We start from the raw sequence: 12,610 nt of genomic DNA, 5'->3' as shown, positions 1-12,610 counted from the left end.
AAGAGGGAAGGACTCTGAAGCCTTGGCACTTGCAAGGCAGTTAGTGATTCCAGGATGAAGGCTGGTAAATAAATAACACAAGAATGAGCAAGGTAATTTCAGAAAGTAATCGTTACTGCAAACTCAATCAAATAGGATCATGAAATGAAAGTTGTTGCCGCAGCAATTTGTAAGGAAGTCCTTTAAAGAAGCCATTTGACAGAGAACACAAATACAAGGAAAGGAGCCAGGCACGTTTCGATCATTGCAGGGTATAGTAATCTACCCTGTCAAACACTGTGGGGATAATGTCTTATTATTATCCTCTGATCTTTCTTATCCTGGGTTTCTTCACCAACTTTTTCTGCAGCTTCCTAACAGGTTTCTCAGGCTTCTAACTTAACACAATTCTCCACAAAGGCTTATCATTTTGAAGCGTAACTTTTGCCATTTAGCTCATTCATTGTAATGCTCCCCGTTCATTCTCTCAGGCTACACTGGCATGCACACACTCTGAATTGTGCCGTTATAGCTTTTTCTGTTCTCATGGCAATTCTCTAGCCAGAGGTTTCAGTATTTGCTTTCATATACACCAGTCTTAGCCACAGTGATTTTGTTCAGCAATTCTTTTTTCTCATTAATTTATTTATTCACATTATATCCCTGTATCATTCCCCCTCTCCTCCGAGCTCCTTACTTTTTCTTTTCCTACCATCATTTCTCCCTCCTTTTCAACTGGGAGAAGGGGAGCTCTTCTGCTCCAAGCCATATCTCCATGCCCTGGCACATCAAGTCACTGCAGGACTACGTTACTTTGTATCTGAGATTTTGTTAAGGTGAACCCTAAAATATCTGAAAACTTAAAATGACAAACATTCTAGCACTTTCAAATTTCTTATTGTACTTATTTCTGAATTCTCAAATTTATAACTTTTTTCTTGCTAAGATTGTCTCTAATTAATAAATTATTTGAAATCCTCTTCTATAGTTTCCATGTCTGGAAAACAATTAGAACTAGAAAAGTAATGGATTCAGTGGCATTTACCAAGTTTCCTTCCAGTTTTGCACCTCCTTCCTAACAATTGCAGTATTCTTCTACTTATGAATAATGCATGACCTAAGTTAGAGTCTTCAGAATCACTCTCCTGGGTCTTCCTCTGAAGCTAAAGCCGAGACATTGTACCATTATTTTATCAATCAAGGAAGTATACTATTTGAAATAAAAGAGTATTGGTTTCTAGAAAACGTGTTTTCTTATTACTAATTTGAAAGCCTTCAACAGTGGTAAAAGCCATTTCAAGTTTAGTGGAATACATAGTATTTTACATCTTTGCTTTACTGATGTCACATGTGGAAACTTCAAAAAATAACATCTCTATTCTCAAAATTGATTCACCCTATCTGTATGCGCACATATTGACATTAAGACTGTGTACAATATTTTTATGCCTTCATAGTCTCTTTTAATTAGAATCGACTCTGAGTGAAGTATGATGGTTTTGCCCCGTGTGAAACTGCCTTGAACTTACTTCACTTACAGGGTTTCTGCAGCTCCGTTGCCTGGCAACCATGTTCAGATTGCTACTTTGCCTTTGCATTGCGAGAGAGTCAACTGTACTACAAGATCGCTTTGCATTTTTTAAAGGACAAACAAATTTTTTATACTTCCTTTTAAAGGAAATTGTTCCTTTAGTTCTATGTTCTTCATGATTTTGTTCTGTAAGCAATATGCAATCTATATGTCATGCAAATTTTTCTGTTCTATTGCCTACAGAACATTTCATTTAAATCCATCTTTGCTTCTCAACTGAGCTGAAATGTAGTTTATTTTTAACAACAAAAATATCCATTGCACTGGTCTTAAACATAAGCATAGAAACAATAAAATAATTAATTCAAGAAAGATTCACCACTTAACAATTACTATTTATGTGACTAAGATATAGAAATTACTAAAATAGACAGTAAATTCTATGTGAAAATCATTTCCATTCTAACAATGAGGGATGTGTATATATATATATATATATATATATATATACATATATCCTCATACACACACACACACACACACACACACACACATCTGGTTTGTCTGAAGAAAGCGACTCTGTTCTTATATAGATATACATATATATGAACAATATATAAAGTGAGTACCAACAAATTTTAAGCAAAAAAGATTCATGTTATAGAATCTAACACATGTTGCTTTATTGTACTTTCAAAATCAAACAACAATAAAAAATTATTGTAATGATAGAAAAACCTTAGGAAGAGTATTAAGTGAAATCATGTGTATTTAGTTTTACCGTATCACCACTAATATTCAGATAGATCTCAAAATCTAGCAGAGAGCTCTAAAGTTGAAGCCTGTAAGTGCTTGCCTCTTCTTTCTACAAGGTGCAAAAAATTTCCTGAAAATATTTAATTTAAATAATTATTTGGGGGAACTATTGACAAGGTTGTTAAGTACTTGCAACTGAGTGAAAGGAATTAAAGACAGAAGGTGGAATTGAAAAGACAAAATAGGAAAGATAGATTATTTAAACTAGCAATTATAGGTTGATAAGAAAAAAGTTGTCCATGCGAATGAGTCACTGAATTAAGCGAAGGATGAAGATCAGTAGCATTAAGAAAAAATTATTAATGAAACTATTATATGATTTTTAAATATTTATGAACAAAGACACCATTAACAAGAGATTAGTGGTAACATAGCCAATTGCTAAATTTTGAATGTTTGTTGCCTTATGAGTCTACATGGTGGTATTACAATTGAAAGCATATCAACAGAAGTCTCCCAAGGACATGGACTTACACACACACACACACACACACACACACACACAAGTGCGCACACACGCACACACACACACACACACACACAGAGAACACGGACTCACAAACACACACTGTTATTTTGCATGTTAACAAAAATTATCCATAGTGAGTGGTAAAATCTTGTGTCAAAATTTATATTTGGGCTGATTTTAATAATGATTTAAATAATGGGGATGAAAATACTGTGAAAACAGTGAATGCCAAGAATGAGTAAAACTCAAAGTCCAGATTCTATCATGAGCATAGCAATAGTGTCCTTATTAATCAAATAATATTGCCAACAATATTTATACATTACTTGGTTAAAATAATATATTTATAATAACAAGTAAATTGTAGCCATTTTCTTTTTCTTTCACTTTTTGCAATAAATTTTTTTTCCAATGAGTCATCTTTCAAACTGGGACCTATTAGATCAAATTTTCAGAAATCCACAGTGTGTATAAAAGCTGTTAGCCCTGGAAAATCACAACAGTTTACATAAGTCTAAACTGACATACTGAATATCAAAATTAAAGTGTATATGATTTTGTTAAATTTTTCTTTAAATGACAGTCTAAGCATAAGGACAAGTAACAGAATATTGAAAAAAGGGTTGAAAATTCTAACAATACACACATAAATTTATAGTTACCTAATGAGTTCTGCCCACATACTAATCTTATTTTATTGAACAAAAACTGAATCAATGTTCTTCAAATTCTTATGTTTGAAAGAAAGACCATTATATAAAAGAATTGTGTACTCCTTAATTAAATTATAAATTTCAGTGTTCTCTCATTCTATGACTCATTGGCCTTTATCTCCCTGCTTCTCTAATTTAAATTGAATTCGCATAAGCTTTGCAAAAAACTCATACTGGTAATTCATTTGTGAAAATGTGCTTCACAAAAGGGTTTTTGTGAATGTCTTCATATCACCTGAAACATAAAGTAGTTCAAGGATTTCAAAAAATTGGGAATAACTGTCAGTTTCAATAATGACTTTCCATTCATGGACTAGAGTGAAAACTTATTTTTATTTCAGGAAAGTAGGGATGTTACAGAGTTAGCACTTTGTTAAAACTTTTAAGGGCTATTGAATTGTCTGTGCTAAAATTCTGAATAAAGGAAGATAGGCCAGAAGGATCATGATTCTCTCAAGTGTGGATTAAAAAACCACAGAGCATGATGCCATTGAAACTTCACTGTGGTTTTATTTTTTAGCTCAGAAATTCTTTACTAAATCTAGAAGGTAAGAAAGTATATTTATGATGTTCTCAAATTGTTTCATGGTTCAAGAAATATAGATAATTTATGTGCCTAAGGATAAGAACTACCACCAGGAGGAACAGAATGTTTCTGATAAATAATTAGAGGTTCAGTTTTGGAAGAAAAAGGCAGAGAAGATGTGTTCTGGAGCAGGAACATGAAAAGGAACAGGGTTCGGGAGATATAGGTAGAGCCATCTGCTGGAATCTGAGGGATGACAAGGCAAGGTCTTTCTGAGAGAAGCTTTATACATTTCACCAATTTGATCTAAAAACACTGCACGTCCAATAGGTGAGAAAAAGGTCTCAGATAATGATCATATCTGAGTTGTGAAGGTCCATGGGGAATGAAAAATTTCAACTCAGCACTGCTTTTTGAGTTGGTACTGTGTATATTTCATGGGAGAATTTTCTTACTTTTTGTTACTAATAACTATTTTTTTTTTTTTTTTTTTTTTTTTACTAACTTATATTTCTTATATACATTTCAGTGTTATTCCCTTTCCGGTTTCGGGCAAACATCCCCTCCCCCTCCCTTCTTTATGGGTGTTCCCTTCCCCATCCTCCCCCCCCTTGCTGCCCTCCCCCCCATAGTCTAGTTCACTGGGGGTTCAGTCTTAGCAGTACCCAGGGCTTCTCCTTCCACTGGTGCTCTTACTAGGATATTCATTGCTACCTATGAGGTCAGAGTCCAGGGTCAGTCCATGTATAGTCTTTAGGTAGTGGCTTAGTCCCTGGAAAGCTCTGGTTGTTTGGCATTGTTGTACATATGGGGTCTCGAACCCTTCAAGCTCTTCAGTTCTTTCTCTGATTCCTTCAGCAGGGGTCCTATTCTCAGTTCAGTGGTTTGCTGCTGGCATTCGCCTCTGTGTTTGCTGTATTCTTCTGTGTCTCTCAGGAGGTGATCTACATCCGGCTCTTGTCGTCCTGCACTTCTTTTTTGCTTCATCCATCTTGTCTAATTGGGTGGCTGTATATGTATAGGGCCACATGTGGGGCAGGCTCTGAATGGGTGTTCCTTCTGTGTCTGTTTTATCTTCCTGCCTCTCTCTTCTCCTTTTTAAAGAAGGTATTCATTTTTTCTTCTTTTTTTTTTTTTTTTTTTTTTTTTTTTTTTTTTTTTTTGGAAACCGGGGAAGGAGCCCAGCGCTCTAAAATCCCCAACATTCACATTTGATCATCCGTCTTGAGTTTCATGTGTTCTGTGCATCTAGGGTAATTCAAGCATTTGGGCTAATAGCCACTTATCAATGAGTGCATACCATGTGTGTTTTTCTGTGATTGGGTTACTAATAACTATTATCAGCAATCTTTATCCCCAAATTAGGATGCTAATAGTAACTTTGGGCCTTTTAGTTAACATGTGTCAAGCCTTTCTATTATCAAATGGGATGTCTCCCTGCCTTCACCAGAAGATAGTTCCTTTCATGGCACTGGTATGGGTAGAGAGCAGTTTCTGAAGAATATTCTGAAGCCAGCAAAACTGAGTATAAATGAATTGGGACCGGGAAAAAGCAAACAACATTCATACAGTCCAGTTATTTAGATCCTCATAGCCTGAATCGTCAAAAATTATTCAGTGACATATGTTGCACAAGAAACAACTTAATGGAGATACTAAATCACCAGTATATATAAAAGAGAATATTTAAATTGCTTTGGTTGGTTAAAATCATTCCTTGACTAATAGAGAAGTATTTACATATAGTAACACTCAAGTTCTTCTGGACACAAAAAGAAGAAAAACTATTTAGAACTACAGAAAAAGGAGTTTTAATTGCATTTCAACACAGTGAGAATCTAAATAAAAGTTATCACAGAAAACTAAATTTTAACCCTTGAGAGACATGAGGCCACAGGAAGTGGGGAAGTGTGGGTTGGAGGTGGGGTAGGAGGATGGGGACATCTTCTTGGAGATGGGAAGAGGTTATAGGATGAGGAACAGTCAGAGGGCAGACCAAGGGGGTGATTACAAAAGATTCAAGAATAAAAAAATAAAGGAAGGAAAGAAAGAAAACTACATTTTACAACCCAGAATTTTTGAAAGGAACTATAAGTGGAAACTAAAGGGTTGTTGGGAAAGTTGGTTGGGTGGTGGAGCAAACATGTAGAAGGGATGTTTGTTAAAGTGGACATGGGTGTAAAAGATTAAAAGCAGACTCAGGAAGGAAAGTTTTGCTGAAACAGACATAAGAGAGAGGATGTTCTGCTAAAGCAAGTATGTTGAAGGACAGGTGAGGAAGGATATTTTGCTAACAACACACATGTATTGTTCTGCCTTACTTTGGATAGTTGAGCTGCATTTGTCAAAACTACATAGAAAGAAATGCACAAAAATACTTGTGGTGTACTGCAGTTTCTTGCTGCTTCAGTGGACTCAGGCAGATTGAATACACATGCTGAGGCAACGCATGTGAAGGACAGATTTGGAGGATATAGATAGGACTCCATGGAGTGACAGAGACTGAGATTGTCTTGGTGGTACAGCTACCTGTGCAATGCTTGTGGTTCTTTCTTCTTCGCTGATCTTCACTTGCCTGAGAGAGGCATGGTCAAGAATTATTCCTGCTGCTCCTGGTGGTCCCTCATTCTGATGCAAGCGAAAGCTGAGGCATGGCTGTTCCTATTAAGTCATGTCACCACTATTGTTTACCCAAATCTACTGAAGCGGACAACAGATGTGGTTGAAGATGTAGAGAGAGAGGAACACTCCTTCATTGTTGATGGTATTGCAAACTGGCACAACTACTCTGGAAATCAGTCTGGAGGTTCTTCAGAAAATTGGATATAGTACTACCCAAGGACCCAGCTATACCACTCCTGGGCATATACCCAAAAGATGCTCCAACATATAATAAGGAGACACACTCCACTATGTTCATAGCAGCCTTATTTTTAATAGGCAGAAGCTGTAAAGAACCCAGATATCCCTCAACAGAGGAATGGATTCAGAAAATGTGTTATAGTTACCCAATGGAGTACTACTCAGCTATTACAAACAATGACTTTATGAATTTCATAAGCAAATGGATAGATCTAGAAAATACCATTCTGAATGAGGTAACCCAACCACCAAAGAAAAACAATAACAACAACAAAAACTACACACACACACACACACACACACACACACACACACACACACACACACAGGGTAGGCACTCACTGATAAGTGGATATTAGCCTGAAAGCTTAGAATACCCAAGACACAATCCACAGACGACATGAAGCTCAAGAAGGATGACCAAAGTGTGGATGCTTCAGTCCTTCTTGAAAGGGGGAACAAACGTATTCATAGGAGGAGATATGAAGACAAACTATGGGGCAGAGACTGAAGAAAAGTTCATCCAGAGACTGCCTCACCTGGAGATCCATCCATATACACACAGCCTCCAAACCCAGACAATATTTCTGATGCCAAGAAGTGGATAATGACAAGAACCTGATACAGCTATCTCTGAGAAGCTCTGCCAGAGCATGACAAATACAGAAGCAGATGCTGGCAGCCAACCATTGAAATGAGAACAAGGTCTCCAGTGGAGGAGTTGAGAAAGGATTGAAGAAACTGAAGGTGTTTGCGTCCCCATAACAACAACAATCCCAATGAACCAAAGCTCTCAGGGACTAAAACACCATGCAAAGAGTACACATGGATAGACCCAGCTGCATATGTATCAGAAGATGGCCTTGTGGGCATCAATGGGAGGAGAAGCCTTTGGCTCTGCCAAGGCTTGATGCCCCAGTGTAGGGGAATGCCAAGATGGGAGGTGGGAAGAGTTGGGTGTTTGGGTGGGGAAACATATTCATAGAAGCATCGGGAAGGGGGATGGGATAAGAGGATTTTGGACAAGAAAGCAGAAAAGGGGATAACACTTGAAATGTAAATAAAAAATATCCAATAAAAAAAAATACCGACTTACCAAGAGCATACCATTGATAGCACAAGGAGCTTCTATAGATGAATGGACAAGGAAAACAGTGGATACTGGTTCTAAGGAGTACAATGCCAATATCATAGGGCAAATCAAAACTAAAAATACCAGGGAATCAAAATACTCAATGTTTACTTTGAGGTGCTTTCCAAAGAATTTATAAGGCAAAAGATTCATAGCTCAAAATGATAGGTACAATGACTCTAGAATATATGGTAATCATAGGAAATAACAATATTAATTATTATTATAACTATTATTATTAGACAAATTATCAGGTTCTGGTTAATATGAGTGACACAGGTTTCCAAGGTATTTTAGTCTCTGTGGAAAGGGTAAACATTGGGCAACTGAACATTCATCTAAAACAGTCATAAGAGGTAGCGTCTTGTAATCAGGAAATAAACCAATAAGACTGTCAGCTTGAGGCCCTGTAGCAAGAAATATGAACCATGTTCCTTTGGTCAGGCAGGAAATACCAACAGACAAGAAAATCAATATTAGATATTTCTGATCTTATAGATGATACAGGAGGAAGATCAGTTTTGCATTTGACTGCAGATACGTTTCTTGCATTACCCCACAAAGTAGAATTTTGTAAATTGACCACTGGTATCTATGGTCCCTTACCTTCAGGGACAGTGGGAAAATTTGGGGATAAGATGGAATAACTTCCCAGTGGTTTATTGTGCAGCTAGTAACAATAGATGGGAATAGCAAGGAAGAAATAAAAATTATGGTATATGTGGAAAAGGGAATTGATGTGGAGTACAGAATTGTTCAACACTTGTTTGTATCTCACATCAAGGGCAAGGCTGCTCCAGTAGAAAGGACTGGAGCTTTGGGGAGTACTGGAAAATGTGTCTTCTAGCAAATAATGGTCAATGACCAGAGATCCAACTTAATGGTAGAAATGAATGGTGTTGACATAGAAGGCTTGATATATACAGGAGCTTATGTTAGTATATTTTCATAAAACTCCTGGAATCAAGATTGGCCACTTAAGAAGGTTTACACACAATTTATAAGTAAGGTTATGTTATCATGAATAAGTCAAAATTTTCAGTGGATTACCTGTGTGGGACCAGAAGGGCAAATGGGCAAGTTAAAGCCTTATGTGGCTGACATACCCATAAACTTATAGGGAAATGTTTTTTGTTTGTTTGTGGTTTTTTTTTTTTTTTACAAAAATGAGGTATTCAAATTAATATGACTGCAATTCCAGGGACAGCAAGTAAAGCAATTAGAGCTGATATGGTATATGCTCCTGGAGAAGATATTAGATATTAATAGAGAACAATCACAAGCTGTGCCCATTGTCAAAGACAGGATATCACAGGAAATGAGTTTCCAAATTTATAAAATAGGCTACTGCTGACATACCAACAGTTTTGCCGCTAAATTGATTATCGAAACAGATATTTGGAAAGAGCAGTAGCCCCATAACAAAAGAAAAATTGCAGGCACTTGAACAACTGATACAAGTCAGCTGAAGGCTCAACATATAGAAGAGTCTATCAGTTCATGGAATTCTTCTGTGTTTGTAATAAAACAGAAATCAGGTAAATGGAGGATGATAAAAGACTTAAGAGCAATTAATTAGTTAATTCAACCAATGAGCAATTTACAGCCTAGACTTCTTTTGCTATCCTTGATAACAAAACCATGGCCTATAATAATAATTAACTTGAAAGATTATATTTTCTCAATACTCTTGCATGAAAAATAGAGAAAGATTTGCTTTCTCGGTATCTACTTTGAAAATTAGTCATCCACTAAAGAGATACCACAGGAATGTACTTCTACAGGAAATATTAAGTTTTCCAACTTTATGTCAGTATTTTGTGCAACTATTAGAATTTATTTATAAGCAATTTCCTAAATCTATAATTTATCATTATATGGATGACATTTTGTTGGCTGATTCTGACAAAGACACTTTAGAGTATTTTACCAAGCTCGAGATTACAGTTGCTCCAGAAAAGAAAATTCAAAGAGGAGATTCACTTAGTTACTTGGGTTACAAAATCAGTCAACAAAATATTCAACCAAAAATTGTACAGTTCTGTAGGAGTCAATTGCAGGCTCTAAATGATTTTTTTCAAAAATTAATGGGAGATATTAAATGATTGGGGGCTACACGTGGATGAAGTACATATGATTTAAGTAATTTGCTTCAAACATTACAAGGAGATTCAAACTTAAACAGTTTAAGATGTCTAACAGATGAATCAAAAAAAAAAAAAGACTTAACTCATATAGAACAAAGACTACCAGAGGTGTATGTGGACAGAATTTATCTTAAATTTGATTGTATTCTGATTAATTTACCTTCAACTCATCCTTCTACTGGTATCTTTATAAAAAGGGAAGAGAGTAGTATGGAGTGGATTTTCTTAACTCAAAAACAAAGTTAAAAATTGAAGACATATATAGAAAAGATTTCTGAATTAATTACAAAAGGTAGAATAAGACTATGCCAGCTTTCAGGAGTAGATCCAGCTAAAACTGTTGTACCTCTTACAATTGATGAGATTATGTCATTATTGGTGATTAATGATGATTGGCAAAAAGCTTGTAGTAACTTCTTGGGTGAAATTAATAATAGCTATCCAAAAGGCAAATGTATAAGGTTTATAAAAAGAATTAATTGGATTCTTCCACTTCTGGCAAAGAGAACATCAATTCCAGAGTCACCAACATTTTATACTGATAGAAAAAAGATGGGGATGGCAGATGATAAGTCAGATAAAATAAGCAATTGGTCAAAAGTCCATATACATCTGTTCAAAAATAAGAATTGTATGCTAACCCTATGGTATTATTATACTATCTTAAACCTTTTAACATAATTACTGATTATTTATATACAGAAGAGTTGTTTTGCATATAGAGAATGCTGAATTTGTACCTGATAACTCATAATTAACTTTGCTATTTATAGAACTAAAACAGCTCATTAGAAGTAGAAACCACCCATAATATGTTATTCATATTTGGTCTCATCCATTAGCTCAAGGGAGTGATGGAATTGACCAATTACTAATGGGAAATGTGTTAGAAGCCTCAAAATTTTATGAGAAACATCATGTCAATGGGAAAGAAAAAAAAATCATCACTTGGCAAAAAGCCAAAAAAAAATAATATTAAAAATATTCTACATGTGAAAACCAAACTCCATTATCTGTTGGAAGTAACCTTAGAGGTACCAAAAGAAATGATATCTGGCAGATGGATGTTTTCCATTTTGCAGAATTTAGAAAGCAAAGGTACGTTCACAATACTACTAACACATTCTCAGTGCTTCAATGGGCTACTGCTTTAAGATCTGAAAAGGCTGATTGTGTAATTATACATTTATTATAAATAATAGCAATTATGGGGATACCTGCATAAATTAAAGATGACAATGCTCCCTCATTTGTATCCAATAAAATGAAGCAATTCTTTGCAAATTATAAGATAAGGCATGTTACTGGTATAACACAATTTCACAGAACAAGCAATTATAGAAAGAGCCAATCATACCTTGAAAAAGATGCTTATTAAACAGAAAGGGAGAATGAAAACCCCCAGGGACAGACTAAGTAATGCATTATTAACTCTCAATTTTCTTAATGTTAGGAGAAAAGGAACAGCAGCAGCTGAGAGACACTAAGTTTTTCAAAAAGATAAAAAGAAAAGAAAAAAAAACTGAGGAACTAGGCCAACCAATGCACTATGAGAATGTGCTGACATTAGAATGGAAGCCTGCAATAATTTTAAGATGGGGACATGGTTATGCTTATGCATCTATAGGAAATAAAAATATGGATACAAAGAAAACTTATAAAGATTAGATCAGACCAACAAAACTTATAAAAACTTATTACGACTTCCATTTAGTTTATAGTTCATGAACGCTTAGCCTTAAACAATGCATATGAAAACCAAAATAAATGACAGGAAAAGGCTAAGTACTTAGGCTTCTAAAATTCTAGAGTAACAAGATGAAGAGATTCTATTCATATGAGCTGGATAGAAATTTTTATTTTGTATTACCCCACACACATGATACAGGGACTAGAAAGAGATGATTGTGATTGCTAAGGCTTAACAAAATGTACAATGGCTTTCGACAGCTTTTGATTCCAATGAATGAAAAAAAATCAAAAAAATCAAAATAAAAAAAAATCAAGGAAATAACCAGAAACTTCCACAAATTCGCTGTAACTTCAGATGAACAATCAGAATATACTCATGAAAATTGAAAGGGATTATAGCTACCTTCAAACCAGATTAAATATGATGGAAACTCCTGGCAGTTGAACTCATGAAGAAGCAAGCCAGAGTAATGTAAAGGAGATTGGGTCTCAAATCAGGACTTATATGAAAACCTTTGGAAATATACAGGGTTTGTTAAGGGGATCACAAGTAGTACTGTGTAAATAATAAAATGAACAAGAAGTAAGTCTTGCTTTGCAGAGAAACAACCATCAGAAGGTACCACCCGATCTCGTTAGCTGTGATTCTGACACTGGGAATGAGACAGCAATCGCTGCCAGCTTCATTCTGTCCATTCTGAAAATGAGGTCTGAATATGAGCAAGCTGGAGGGACATAGAATT

The sequence above is a fragment of the Rattus rattus genome, chromosome 10 (genome assembly GCF_011064425.1).
Source record: "Rattus rattus isolate New Zealand chromosome 10, Rrattus_CSIRO_v1, whole genome shotgun sequence".
NCBI classification, from domain to species: Eukaryota; Metazoa; Chordata; class Mammalia; order Rodentia; family Muridae; genus Rattus; species Rattus rattus.
Note: the sequence above shows the minus strand (reverse complement) of the source record.